At 40.8% G+C, this 14,070-nt stretch overlaps 1 long non-coding RNA gene across 1 annotated transcript; it reads right to left on the bottom strand.

Annotated features, from left to right (window-relative positions):
* Positions 1 to 11,112: 11,112 nt before the first annotated feature.
* On the bottom strand, positions 11,113 to 13,435 carry LOC124000545. Its single transcript, XR_006832627.1, has 3 exons — positions 12,193 to 13,435; positions 11,432 to 11,563; positions 11,113 to 11,325 (listed from the first exon to the last, which is right to left on the bottom strand). It is a non-coding gene; the product is annotated as an uncharacterized LOC124000545 (long non-coding RNA).
* Positions 13,436 to 14,070: the final 635 nt, after the last annotated feature.

The raw sequence follows: 14,070 nt of genomic DNA, 5'->3' as shown, positions 1-14,070 counted from the left end.
GTCAAAGGCCTTTCCCAGTCAACACCACCTCATAAAATGACCTGCTGCAGTTGTTCGAGAGATTTGCAGCCGAACATGCAACATAGTGAAGACCAGCAAGGGAGCTCTCATCAGCATCATGCAGACATGCCCTCTCTGTGAGCATTCCTATGAATGGAACAGTCAGACACATGTTGGCAAGTATCCGGCCAGCAATCGTCACCTGTCAGTGGCATAATTTGTACAAATGCTGAAGGTAACCTACGTCATACTTTTCCCCCATATAAAACATATTAACGCGCTAGAACTGATATAACAACAACAACGGCGCTAGAACTGATATAACAGCGACAAAGCGCTAGAACTGATATAACAGCGACAACGTGCTAGAACTGATCATTGTAAATTACCTCAATAAGAGGACATCGTAAAGGAACATTTGCCATAACTGAAGAGATATAGATAGCTAACAACCACCTTTTGCACGTGAAAAAAACAAACAGTCGACAGACACTTGATAGCTAGATGGCTGGGATTTTCTACAAGGAATCTGCCTCGAAAAAAAAGCTTCTCCCGAACGGGTGTGACACCTACTATCGTTGACCTCTGCTAGGATTCCATCTGGCGATCTGTTCACCACCTGCCCTGGCCTGTCTCCCCCTGTCTGGGACAGGTACCCCCGCCACACTCCCCCCTCTCTCCCGGGCTTTCTCTCCCCTCCAGTACACACGCACTTATACACACAGCAAAGACTTTGGACTGATCTGAATTTTAGGTAGGCTAATTAACTTGTGAAGCTTATTATGTGAGCTTACTCAGAAATTCTTTAATTAACTAGTATAGGCCTACTATTTATTTATTTTATCTCATACCTTTATAGCCTACTGGACTCAGAGAGCTCCTCTCTCAAGTTATTTTGTTGGGGCGAGTGACTTTTTGAACTTACAATGGCTAGCCCCAAGTCGTTATATATTTTTCTTGTGCTTTATGCTATTTGCCTCATGACTCTCGCATGCTTTGTTGACTATGAACTTTCTTTTTTTCCCAACCGTGGGACAGACTGTTGTTCCCACACTCAGGACTCTGACTCTCTATTGATTACACAAACTCTTGGCCTCCCATCCTATTCTAACCACCTCTTGCTGGCTTTGTATTCATGTTACCTGATTAAATTTCTGTACAATATGATCTTGTTGCCATCTGATGCACATTTGAATGTCATAAAAAATCAACACTGCAGAGCTCTCCTGGTCCTCTGCCATGCCCTGATTGTATTACTGCTGATGATATCTGGAAATGTGCATGTACACTCTGGCCCATCTACTGTTGCCATCTTTATCAAAGGTGTCAATAATTCCAGACCCCACTGTATCTGTGTTTTGGGGCTGAGTGTGGTAATTGTAAAATTTGAAGAGTTGCATCACAACATTGATGATTTTATGTTTTTTCATCATGGTCTATCCACTAGAAACTCATCGACAACATGGACAAAAAGATAAAGAATCAACAAAAATACATACTTTTACAAGTATAAATTCCCAATTTTTTAATCGATTTCCAGGATAATGAATTACCATGGTTTTTGAAAAATCCTGTTACTTTGCCATATGACCATGAATTGTGCAACCTTAATGGAATGTAGTTAATGTCACATTTAGAATACTTAATCAATTCAAGAATGTAATGAAAAATGGCAAAATGTCTGTAAGTTCTTGCTTTTTTCCCAGTGTAGACTTTGCACATGTCAAACCAATAACAGATGTATCTTCATCATTCAATCTCAGGTTCGGTGAGAAGTTTCAACCTAATTTTCAATTGAGGAATGCACTTTTAGGGAAGTTGACTACATAAGTCTAGCAAACACTAAAGTCAATTCATATCAAGATGTTCACGGATCCTTGTATTATAGCAAAGTGAAATGATTTTGAGGTCCTTGACTGACACCCTCACACTTTGATTATCGCAGAGAGACAAGCCATCATCCAGACAATGTTCGTACAGTGTGTTACCTAATCAGTTCACAACACAATAAACATGAGACATTCTTAAAAAATCTCCCAAATTGAATAAACAGGAATTTCAGAAATGTGCAATTGGTTGATGGATTTTGAAAACAAAATCAGCCATTTGCATCATCTATTCCTTTTAGCTTTGGTTTTGTCGGCGTTTTACATTATAATTCAGAATCACTGTGCACATATGTTATATCAACTCTAAAACAATATCATTGAGATTAGCATTTCTTTTCACTCACATACAGACAACTGACTCAACTGCTAAACTGTTAGTTAAGTGGCCACCTACCTTTCCAAAAAAAAAAAAACACTAACACAGGAACTATAAAACATTCACATCTGTAGATCAAGTCCACCTAATGTATTTCAAAGAAAACAATACAATTTGGACCCAGGTGTGATTTACATACACATGAATTGTATGCAACCCTGGATAACATTTCAAAACCCAGGTCTTGTTCCCATCACATACAATATATTCACTTAGGAGGACACCTATTGGCCAAAATCTGCAATTACCTAAGATGATTCCTCAATACTTTTAGGATAATGTTAGGGTTTGGTCATAACCTTAACCCATATTGTGTTTTGTCAATACAACTAACGTTACAACCATAAGGACCCATTCAACATGTTATATTTTACTCAAAACAGCATTCATCTTGCTCTGACCCCAAAAAACAACACACACAAAATGTTGATGCTAAGACATGCATTTAAAAAATAATAATAAGTCAAATACAGTATGGGTTCATAGCTCTTTCTTCTCTCCGTGGCCATCCATGGCCTCTTTCTCTACATTCACTGGGTCCTCTTTCAATACATTCACTGGGCTAACAGTGACCGATAAATGTTTGACCCTGGACTACACCAGACCTCAATAGGCCTACAAGGGTGCGCTCAAACTAAAACACATGTCAAATACAGTGGTGTGGTGAGTAGAAATTATAAGGTAAAAACGCAGTTCTATGTTTTCAATTGGTTGACTGAGTTTCTGCGTTTTTTTACGCATCAGTTTGTCTGTTTTGAAGGGCTTGACTCTTTGAAGTCTCGCCCTACTCAACTACCCATTCAAACCAATGGAGAAAACCACTCGCATTGAACCCCTAGAAGTCCGCAACCAGTTTGCCTCGCATGAAAACTCTCATTCCCTCCTTGATTGCTCCGCTTGCATTTGTGCTAGAGACACTCGCTAGCTGGACAGGCAAACTCTATGAAGTACTAAATAGTAAACCAATCAAAATGTGTGTGCTATCCAGATTACTATCATCTCCATATCACATCTGCCAATCATGTTCTCTGTGCCTAAGGTATATAAACACACCTGGTGATTTCTGTCTTTTTATATTTGTAATCTATTTAGTTATAGAAATTTGATACCATCAATGCAAGCTGTAAAATAACTCCCAACTTAGAACGCAGAAACGTTAGCAATGTAGCTAGCTACAACAATTAGACCTGTTGCTTGCTAGCAGGAGCAAATCTAATTTTATTGGTCACATACACAAATTTAGCAGATGTTATTGCGGGTGTAGCGAAATGCTTGTGTTCCTAGCTCCAACAGTGCAGTAGTATCTAACAACGCAGTAGTATCTAACAATATATCTAACAGTATCTAACAGCAGACAGCTTTATCACTAGTACTAGCATGTAATTCTGGGACATGGAGCTTTAGCTATCATTATTCCAAGTAATAATTTAAAACATTTAAAAAATCTATAGGCCAAGTATTGTAAAGCTAATACAGTCATCAGCTAATACTGTACAGCCATCTCTCTCTCTCCCTTCTCTCTCCCTTCCTCATGGGAGAGAGAGCGAGAGACAGATGCATGTGAGCTCTCACATTTTTCAACGTGTTTTTTTATACAAAAAGATAGATTTGGAATTAGATAAACTTGGATTTTTCAGCAGGGACAAATACAGGATGCTACCCTCCACAGCATAACCTTCACTCCAGATCAAAACTCGAAACCTACGACCTAATTTTGGACAGAATTACCTGGAAGGATTAATACTACCAAGGACACCATCCAACCTGGAACTGAGACAGACCAGATATAACTTCAATTAGCACTCAGATGTGAAGGTTTATAAGTCTTTGAGCCCAGCAAATGGCAGGCTATCCCACCCAAATCCAGAGGCCTTGAAGCCCCCTCCTGCTGTTCAGAGACAATCTGATTTTCTACAAGAAATCTGCCTCCAAAAATAAAAGCTTCTCCCAAGTGGGTGACACCTACTGCTATTGCCTGCTGCACTGCTGCTTGGATTTCATCCGGCAATCTGTTTACCGTCTGCCCTGGTTGTCTCCCCATGTCTGGTTCAGGTACCCCCACCACACTCCCCCTGTCTCCCGAGCTTTCACTCACCTCCAACACACAGGCACTGTTGGGGCGAGTGACTTACAATGGCTAGCCCCAAGTAGTTATATATTTTTTCTTGTGCATTTTGCTATTTGCCTCATGACTCCTGCATGCTTTGTTGACTATGAACGTTCTTGTTTACCCAACCGTGGGACAGACTAGGTTTGTTCCACACTCGGGACTCTGACTCTCTATTGGTTACACAGACTTTTGGCCTCCCATCCTATTCTAACCACCTCTCACCGACTTTGTATAGTTGTCACCTGATGAAATTGCTGTATAATATGATCTTGTTGTCATCTAATGCACATTTAAATGTCATAAATCAACACCCCATCATATGCCGTGCCTTGATTACTGTTGATGATATCTGGAAAAGTGCATGTGCACCCTGGCCCATCTACCGTTGCTGGCCCCAATTCTGAGTTGTGCTCTGATATCGGTTTCACTGATTTCTGCTCTTGTAAAAGCCTGGGTTTTCTGCAAGTTAACACTAGAAGCTTATTACCTAAAATTGATTAATTGAAAGTGTGGGTTCACAGCTCCAATCCAAATGTGTTGGTTATTACTGAGATGTGGTTAAGAAAGAGTGTTTTGAATACTGTTGTTAACCTTTCTGGTTATAACCTTTTTCGGCAAGACAGATCTTACAAAGGTGGGGGAGTGGCAATCATTAACAAGGATCACCTTCAGTGCTCAGTTGTCTCCACCAAGTCTGTCCCCAAACAATTTGATTTCTGGTTTTAAGCATTAAACTTTCAAATAGCTCTTCGTCGGCTGTTGCTGGGTGTTATCGTCTTCCATCAGCACGGCCTGTACCCTACCTGGCCTAAGCTCTCTCCTGGCTCCTTACAATAAGTCTGAATTTGTCCTGCTATGTGACCTAAACTGGAACATGCTTAAACTACCTAACCAAGTCCTAATACAATGGGATTACCAATCCCACAAGGTATGACTCCAAACACCCAGAAAAGGCTACTCTCCTTGATATTATCCTCACAAATAATCCTGATGGGTAATAGTCTAGTGTTTTCTGTAATGACCTTAATGATCTCTGTGTTACAGCCTGTGTTCGTAATGGCTGCTCAGTGAAACGACCTGTCCTGATTTGTCATAAACGCTTGCTGAAAAACTTTAATGAGCAAGACTTCCTTCATGATCTGGCCTCTGTAAATTGGTATAGAATCAGCTTGATCCCCTCTGTCGAAGACGCTTGGAACTTCTTATTTGATATTCTCAGTGATGTTAACCAACACGCCCCCATAAAGAAAATGGCAATTAAAAAGAGGTTCAGCCCCTGGTTACTCCACCTCAAGAATTGCATTTGGCGAAAGGCTTGGCACATGCATACTCAGGCTGACTGGCTCTGGTTCAGGCAAATGAGAAATAAGTGCCCTCAGGCTAACCGGAAGGCCCATGTTAGTTACTGTAAGGAGCAGTTCTCTCTCTGTGGGTCTAACCCCAAGAAGTTCTGGAAAATGGTTAAAGACCTGGGGCCGGATTCACAAAACCTTAACTGCCATTTTTTCCTTAACTATAGACTTATGAAGAAAGTTAAGCCAAGTTGCTATTCCACAATAAAGCCCTTGGATATGTTCTTAATTTAAACAAAAAAAATATTCCTAAGAAAAAAGGTAAGATGAAATGGAATTCTTGAAAATAATGTTTTAGGATTTCTTATTGGAAATGCACTTAACTTTAGGACAGCTAAACCTTTGTCTTGAGCCGAATGGATACCTTTGTAACCATGAATGTTTTCTTGCGCCACATACACAGTTGGCTACCAGATACTTATATACAGCAAGAAAACAAATTAAACACGCATTATCTAGATAGCTAGTAATTAAAAATATATTGAAATATTTGTGTTAAATAGCTAGCTCTATCTCGTCAATTTGCAAAGAAGAACTTGGCTAACGTTAAGGTCGTTAGCTATGTTGGCTATAATGTCGTTACGCATTAGCTAGCTAACGTAGCTACCTAACTTACCGGTCGCACAGTCCCCACCAGTCTCACCTATCATGAATGACACCTTCTCCTCCAGCTGGTCCACATGAATGGTCTATCAGCTTCCTTCTTCTTAGCAACCGACTTGATGCCGGACCACTTTTTTTACGGTGTCACTGTCCCTTGCCGTACCCCCGACGGCAGAGACAGACTCGGCCACTCTCACCAATCCGCTCTTTTTGGTCTCTGCAGTGACCCCACAGTTGGAGTGTCCCCAACAGCAACCTTTTCCTGGTTGCTATTTCCTCCACCATCACTTCAAGCTCTTGTTTTCTTAAGTTTTTATTGCACTTTCCTTGGTTATCCATTGTTGGTTTTCATATAGTTAGTCTGATGGCTGTAATGTGTGAACAATAACAACATAACCAAATCCTATCATCCCCGTCACATCCCTGCTTATTTATTGGTTTCAAGCACGTCCCTAATGTCAATGCCACATAAGATATTACGAAGAAACTTCTTACTTTTTTTCATCAGTAATGTTTTGTGAGAAGAGAATAAACCCTGCTCTCAGCTGCCCATGTCCCTTAAAGTTGATGTAGTTGTTACTGACAAGAAGCACATGGCTGAGCTTTTAAATCACCACTTCATTAAGTCAGGATTCCTATTTGATTCAGCCATGCCTCATTGCCCGTCCAACATTTCCACATCTCCCACCCCTTCTAATGCGACTAGCCCCAATGCTCCAAACCTCTTTTTCCCCTGCCCCGCTACAAAGTTTCTTCCTGCAGGTGGTCACTGAGTCAGAGGTGCTAAAGGAGCCTCTTAAACTTGACCCCCAAAAAACATCTGGGTTAGATGGTTTAGACCCTTTCTTCTTTAAGGTTACTGCCCCTATAATCACCAAGCCTATCGCTGACCTTTTTAACCTGTCTCTCCTCTCTGGGGAGGTTCCCATTGCTTGGAAGGCAGCCACGGTTTGTCCTTTATTTAAAGGGGAGATCAAGCTGATCCTAACTGTTATAAGCCTATTTCTATTTTGCCCTGTTTATCAAGTGTTGGAATAACTTCAAAATAATCAACTGACTGGCTTTCTTGATGTCTATAGTATTCTCTCGGTATGCAATCTGTTTTCCGCTCAGGTTATGGATGTGTCACTGCAACCTTGAAGGTCCTCAACGATGTCACCATTACCCTTGATTCTAAACAATGTTGTGCTGCTATTTTTATTGACTTTGCCAAAGCTTTTGATACGGTAGACCATTCCATTCTTGTGGGCTGGCTAAGGAGTATTGGTGTCTCTGAGGGGTTTGCTAACTACCTCTCTCAAAGGTGCAGTGTATAAAGTCAGAACATCTGCCGTCTCAGCCACTGCCTGTCACCAAGGGTGTACCGCAAGGCACGATCCTAGGCCCCACACTCTTCTCAATTTACATCAACAACATTGCTCAGGCTGTAGGAAGCTCTCTCATCCATGTATATGCAGATGACACAGTCTTATACTCATCTGGCCCCTCCCCAGATTTTGTGTTAAATCTTCTACACCAAAGCTTTATTAGTGTCCAACAAGCTTCCTCTTGCTTTAACTGTGAACAAACTCTTGTAAGAAGAATGCCCCTATCCCCACCAGTGTGATTACAGCCTCTGAGGGTTTAGAGCTCAAGGTAATCATCTCATACAAGTACTTGGGAGTATGGCTAGACGGTACACTGTCCTTCACTCAGCTCATATCAAAGCTGCAGGCTAAAGTTAAATCTAGGCTTAGTTTCCTCTATCGTAATCGTTCCTCTTTCACCCCAGCTGCCAAACTAACCCTGATTCAGATGATCATCCAACACATGCTAGATTACGGAGACATAAATTATAGATCGTCAGGTAAGGGTGCACTGGAGCGGCTAGATGTTCTTTACCATTCGGCCATAAGATTTGCCATCAATGTTCCTTATAGGACACATCACTGCACTCTATATCCTCAGTAAACTGGTCATCTCTGCATACCCGTCGCAAGACACACTGGTTGATGCTTATTTATAAAACCCTCTTAGCCCCCCCCGCCCTCCCTATCTATCTGAGATCGACTGCAGCCCTCATCCTCCACATACAACACCCGTTCTGCCAGTCACATTCTGTTAAAGGTCCCCAAAGCACACATATCCCTGGGACGCTCCTTTTTTAGGTTCACTGCAGCTAGCGACTGGAACGAGCTGCAACAGACTCAAAATGGACAGTTTTATCTCATTCTCTTCATTCAAAGACTCAATCATGGACACTCTTACTGACAGTTGTGGCTTCTTTGCATGATGTATTATTGTCTCTACCTTGCCCTTTGTGCTGTTATCTGTGCCCAATAATGTTTGTACCATATTTTGTGCTGCTGCCATGTTGTCATGTGTTGCTGCCATGCTTTGTTATCTTAGGTCTCGCTTTATGTAGTGTTGTCTCTTGTCATTATATTTTTTATTTCATTTATTTGTATTCTTAATCCCAGCCCCCGTCACTGCAGGAAGCCTTTTGATTTTTGGTAGGCCGTCATTGTAAATAAGAATTTATTCTTAACCGACTTGCCAAGTTAAATAAAGGTTAAATAAAAGATTTACTATTTTGATTCATGCTGACAAATAAATGCTACACTATCCCTGTCAATAGGCATAGTTGGAGCAGGATGCAGATTACCATGCCTCTCATTCTACTAGTAGCCGTCATTTTTTTTAGACTGTCAGGATGTTCATTCCGAGCGCATATGCTACAATCCTTTGCTGTGATGAATTATTGCCTAACTTTTTGTCTCCCAAGATGTAATTCAGCTCTCCTCTCCTTTTTTCCAGAGATCAACTAAGTGCTATACAGCATGCATAGGCTCAGCTAATTCACTCACTCACTCTTAGACATTGAGACCTGTTTTTTCTTTGTGGTTTTGCCAAATGCATTTTAGAGCTGAAGAGCACCAAGTACAGATACACATGCTTGTTAAAGCATCTCGAAGACTGAATACAATATATAAATCAGTTTGACAAGGTGAAAAACTGATTGTTTTTTCTATTATAGCATGCAGTGATTAGAATTATATTGTCCAGGTCAGGAGCCCAGGCTTTTGCCGTATAGTTTCACTGGACCGCACAATTTTAAGATTGCATACTGCTTAGGCATTTCTATTTCTCTACGGTTGGCTACATTGGTAACCAGGGCACAGGAATGCTCCTAGAGAGAGGGGGAATACTGAAGCATACGTTGATGACAGTTCTGTCTCCATCAGAGGCTCAGGCTTTTGGCATATAAGGTAAAACTGAAATTTCTGGACTAACATTGTGCCTCCCACCCGGCACTCCTCTATATACATTCATTGGTAGGTTACACACTATTTATATTGATCAAATAATGCCTGAGACACTGCCTGAGAAACCTTTGCCATTTGTCTCCATACTCAATAAATGGAGATAATAAATGTGATGTTCTTTGTTTAAATGTATATGCATGAAATGTACATTATCGAAAACATTCCTCATACTCAGTCATCCTTAGTTCTAGAATAAATGGACAGGCAAGAATTTGTCACTGTCAAATTAGGTTAGTAGGAACCTTAGCCTAATTTAAACCACCTAAATATTCACATTCACTTAACATTTAGTATTTGAAACCGGAAACATGCTGTTAGCTAGCTGACTGACTTTCCAACACAAGTCTGGAACTCTTCCAAGTCAAGGTAAGCTTTCGGTTTTACTAATTTATTGCCACCGGGGCCACCATTAATACAGGATTGTAGCGGGTTTTCAAACGCGTTAGTTCTATTAGCTATGCTGACTATGATGTTGCTAATATGGTGACAACGATGTAGGCTGTGTGTAGCGGTTTGGCTTGGAAAGGTGTTTTTTGCCTGGTCACATACAGCTGATGTGTTGTGCATTGAAATCCACAAGGGAAGAGGTGAGCGCATAGATGCGAAAAGGAATACAATGTGGCTGCTATGAAAGTGAACTGTGTTTACGCGTGATCAGTGTAGTATTCACTCTGCCGATTCTGTTGAAAACATTTCTTAAAAATAATCAAATGTAACAAAACAGGGATAAATATACCCGAATTTGTCCAATAAAAACTACTGTTTGCAACTGTTGGACTAATGATTACACCCTATTTCAGCTAGATACAGGTATGTGTGTGCAAAGCATTATTGAATGTCACCGTCTGTCACCTTAAATGTCTCTCGACCTGTGTGCACCTGTTATAAACTGTCATTTATAGGTTAGGTTGATGGGTATAGGACATGAGTATAGGAACATTTGAGTATCATGTAGTAGCCTAAACCTATTGCCATTACATTGAACTGGGTGAATGGAATATGAATGACAGTCCAATATCCTGTAATAGAAATAACGCCATGCTTAAAAAAAACAAGAACATTTGTCCTCCCTCATCTTAAAAACGGCACTGACTGCCACTGGAACGTACATTTCTGTGACTTGCTAACTTTAGCTTGCTCGCTCAATGAATGCTGCTGGGCGAAGTAATATGCACCTCTTGCGGTTTTTCGGTCACCTTATTTGGCCTGTTCTGCTTCTTTTGAGAAACGGTTCAATCCTACCTTGAGGCACTACTTGCTGAGTAATTAAAACACTAAATCATGATACAGTAACTGTTGGTCACATATGTATTCATTATAAATTGTGTCAGTTAACGATAAACCTTTAAACTGGACTCTTCCCATCTCTAAGTTTCAGGCTCAGATGGCAAAACCTGCACACATTCGAGGGTTGCAGGTCTGCAGACTTTCTATTGGTCACATTTAATACGGAGAAATATACAATAAACCAAAGACATTGCTTAACTGAACAAACTTTATTGCAGACATTTTCCTCAAATAAAATGGAGCATACATAAAATAAACTACAATGTATTTACATTGGGGATTATGTGTGCATGTTGCGTTTTAAGTTTCCTTGTCACCCACCCATCTCTGCTTTGTCAGTCTTGATAGGCCCAGTGTATGCACTTCTGGGTGAGGCTGTCTTGCAGTGGAGTGCATTGCAGATCTGAAAAGGACGCAGAAAGTGGCAGTAAGTATACAGCTCAACATGTTTGTGTGCACATCGGTTGGTGGGATTGAGCATATAAGCATGTAATACGATTCTGAATTACCTGTATCCAGTTGGGAATCCTCAAAAGTTTCTCCCTTCAAGGCCAGTGAAGTAAGAATTGGTGCAGCCGGTAAATTAAATACCACAGCTGAGGACTGCTGTGACTACAGCTGAACTACTGGGGGTGGCAGATCTAAAAGAGGCATACTTTTCTTAACTGACAATAATCATACAAGTAAACAGAGTGAATGAGTATAAGGCCTAGATTCAATCAGATCAAGCGTTAACTGACACCAACATTGCTTATGTTTTATCGGTGTCGGATGTTGGATCTATCAAATCGGCAAGCAGCGGCTCTTGATCATTGTCACGAATCTACACCGTAAACGAAAGTGTAGGTTATATATAAATATGACGCTCAAATAAAAAATTAAACTAAATGAGGATTTATATCAGCCTAATCGAGGTGTAGATTACATCTCAAATTCCACTGTTCTAACTTGTAAACAGGGCTGCATGAGATTTCTGTTCATGCGACTCCCTGACGCCAACGGCAATGTGCGTTTTAGGTATAACGCCAGGAGCCGCTTGTTAATTTGACAGCTTTAATACAGTTCCACCTCAGACACAACCAAAACAACCGCTATGCGGATGTGATTGAATAGAGCCCCAATTGAGGGAGAGTATGCATGTGATAATTACCTGCATCACCCGTCATTGCCGGTGAAGCAGGTGTAGACGTGTCAAAATATAGCTAGCGAGCATGATTGCATGTAAAACAACTTTACAGATGATTAAAGTTGGAAAGAAAAGTTGACTCACCGGTCTGCTGCTCTTGGGATTTAGATAAACATCCGCATAGGTCGGCTGGACAAAACAACGAGTCAAAATTCACCCAAGGCTGAAAACGGCTTTAGAACGTTGGCTAAAGCTAAAACTAGCACGAGCCCATATCAAACGAATGGAATCGAGCGTTCGCAGAGCCCGTTTTGACTGGAGTGAAGCTTAGATTCCCATTTAGCCTAAATGGCACCAAAAAAGTATCCATTTTTATTTTAACACTACAATCTGTTCTTAGGACGAAACTGAAAAATAACTCGTGTATAAAGGAAACATCTGCACCCCAGTGGAACCAATTGTGCTTGTCTGCATAGCGAGGAAGTAGGGGAAAAAATGACAACTGACTATTTCTGGTCTAGCGTTTGACGAGATACAATACCCAGCCTTACATAATTAGAAAGATAATGATTAATATGGTGTCCGAAAAGACAAAAAAACGCACACATCGCGAGATATGGCAAAGACAGCCATACCTATATTTCCCTATAGTAAACAATGGGACGACCTCAAGAGTAACATGAGTAATTCGTTGTTTACATTTTAACTTAACGTGAGAAGGTCTCAATTGCCAACTATAGCGAAACTACCATTGTTCCATTTGTTGTACTTTCTTGCTGGAGACACTGATAGCTAGCGCTGCTAACTAGCTAATGCTAACGGCGCTAGCTGAACTCCTGTTAGGCTGGACACATTACACGAACGTTCGGAAGGCGAGTTGGTACCACAGTGCTCAGTAGAACTAATAGGAGCTGGCAGGGTGATAAAATGCCCTAAATTAAGGCCTGCTTTTTCGTGATTACTTTAACTACGACAGGCAGCTGGGAAATATGAAACTTGGCTCCACCGCGGATGCAATGAAACACGTTTTATTAGAAAAAAAAACATTTAAAATGCAATGTGTCCAGCCTAACATAGGAGTTTAGCTAGCGCCATTAGCTAGTTAGCAGCGCTAGCATGTTAGCTATCAAAGTGTCTATCCAGCAAGAATGTCGAGGTCAAAAACGAAATCAAATAAATGTTACATACACATGTTTAGCGGGTGTAGCGAAATAGTTGTGTTTATACCGCCAACAGTGCTATGTTAAGCCATGCTGATTAATTTACTTTAAGGCCAATCATAATGAATAGGCTGAACGTACATTTGTGACTCACTAGCCAACTTCAGCTTGCTAACTCAGTGACCGGTGCTGGGCGAGGAAACACACACCTTTCGGTTTACAGTGTTCCATGGGGAAATCCGACTAGCCACAAAATTAACCAGTTTCCAGAATTATTACAGCCGGGTTGGTTTAGAAACCCCATTGACAATGCATGGTAAATTGTTGAGGTCAGTTTAGCCAAATAATCACGGCTGCCGGGGATGGCGGCCAAATCAATGGTTGGTTATAAAAGTATTCCAGTATCGAGATCCATGATTCCCCTTCAAGTGAAAATCAATCAATTCGAACTCATGCAATCAGTCAGTCAAAAGGAAATATTTTAAGTAGGTACTCTATCAATTGATCCCTCTTTTATTTCACTAGGCAAGTCAGTTAATACAAATTCTTATTTATAATGAAGGCCTAGGAACTGTGGGTTAACTGCCTTGTTCAGGGACAGAAAGACAGAATGTTACCTCGTCAGACCCGATCTCGCAACCTTTACGTTCTTAACCACTAGTCTACCTGCCGTTTCTCAGGCAAACTACTTCAACATCTATTAGGAATAAAACACGCAAACATTTTATATGACTATTGTTTAATTCTGGAAACTTCCACAAGAACAAATAATATCTTAAAACCATAGAACGAGAGACCAGAACAGCAACATCCTCTGGCATTGTCAAATGTATAAACGTCAACAATTCATACCTTTCCTGCA

The sequence above is a fragment of the Oncorhynchus gorbuscha genome, linkage group LG16 (genome assembly GCF_021184085.1).
Source record: "Oncorhynchus gorbuscha isolate QuinsamMale2020 ecotype Even-year linkage group LG16, OgorEven_v1.0, whole genome shotgun sequence".
In the NCBI taxonomy this organism is placed as follows: domain Eukaryota; kingdom Metazoa; phylum Chordata; class Actinopteri; order Salmoniformes; family Salmonidae; genus Oncorhynchus; species Oncorhynchus gorbuscha.
The sequence above is the reverse complement of the archived record's forward strand: the minus strand, read 5'-3'. Positions and strand labels throughout refer to the sequence as shown.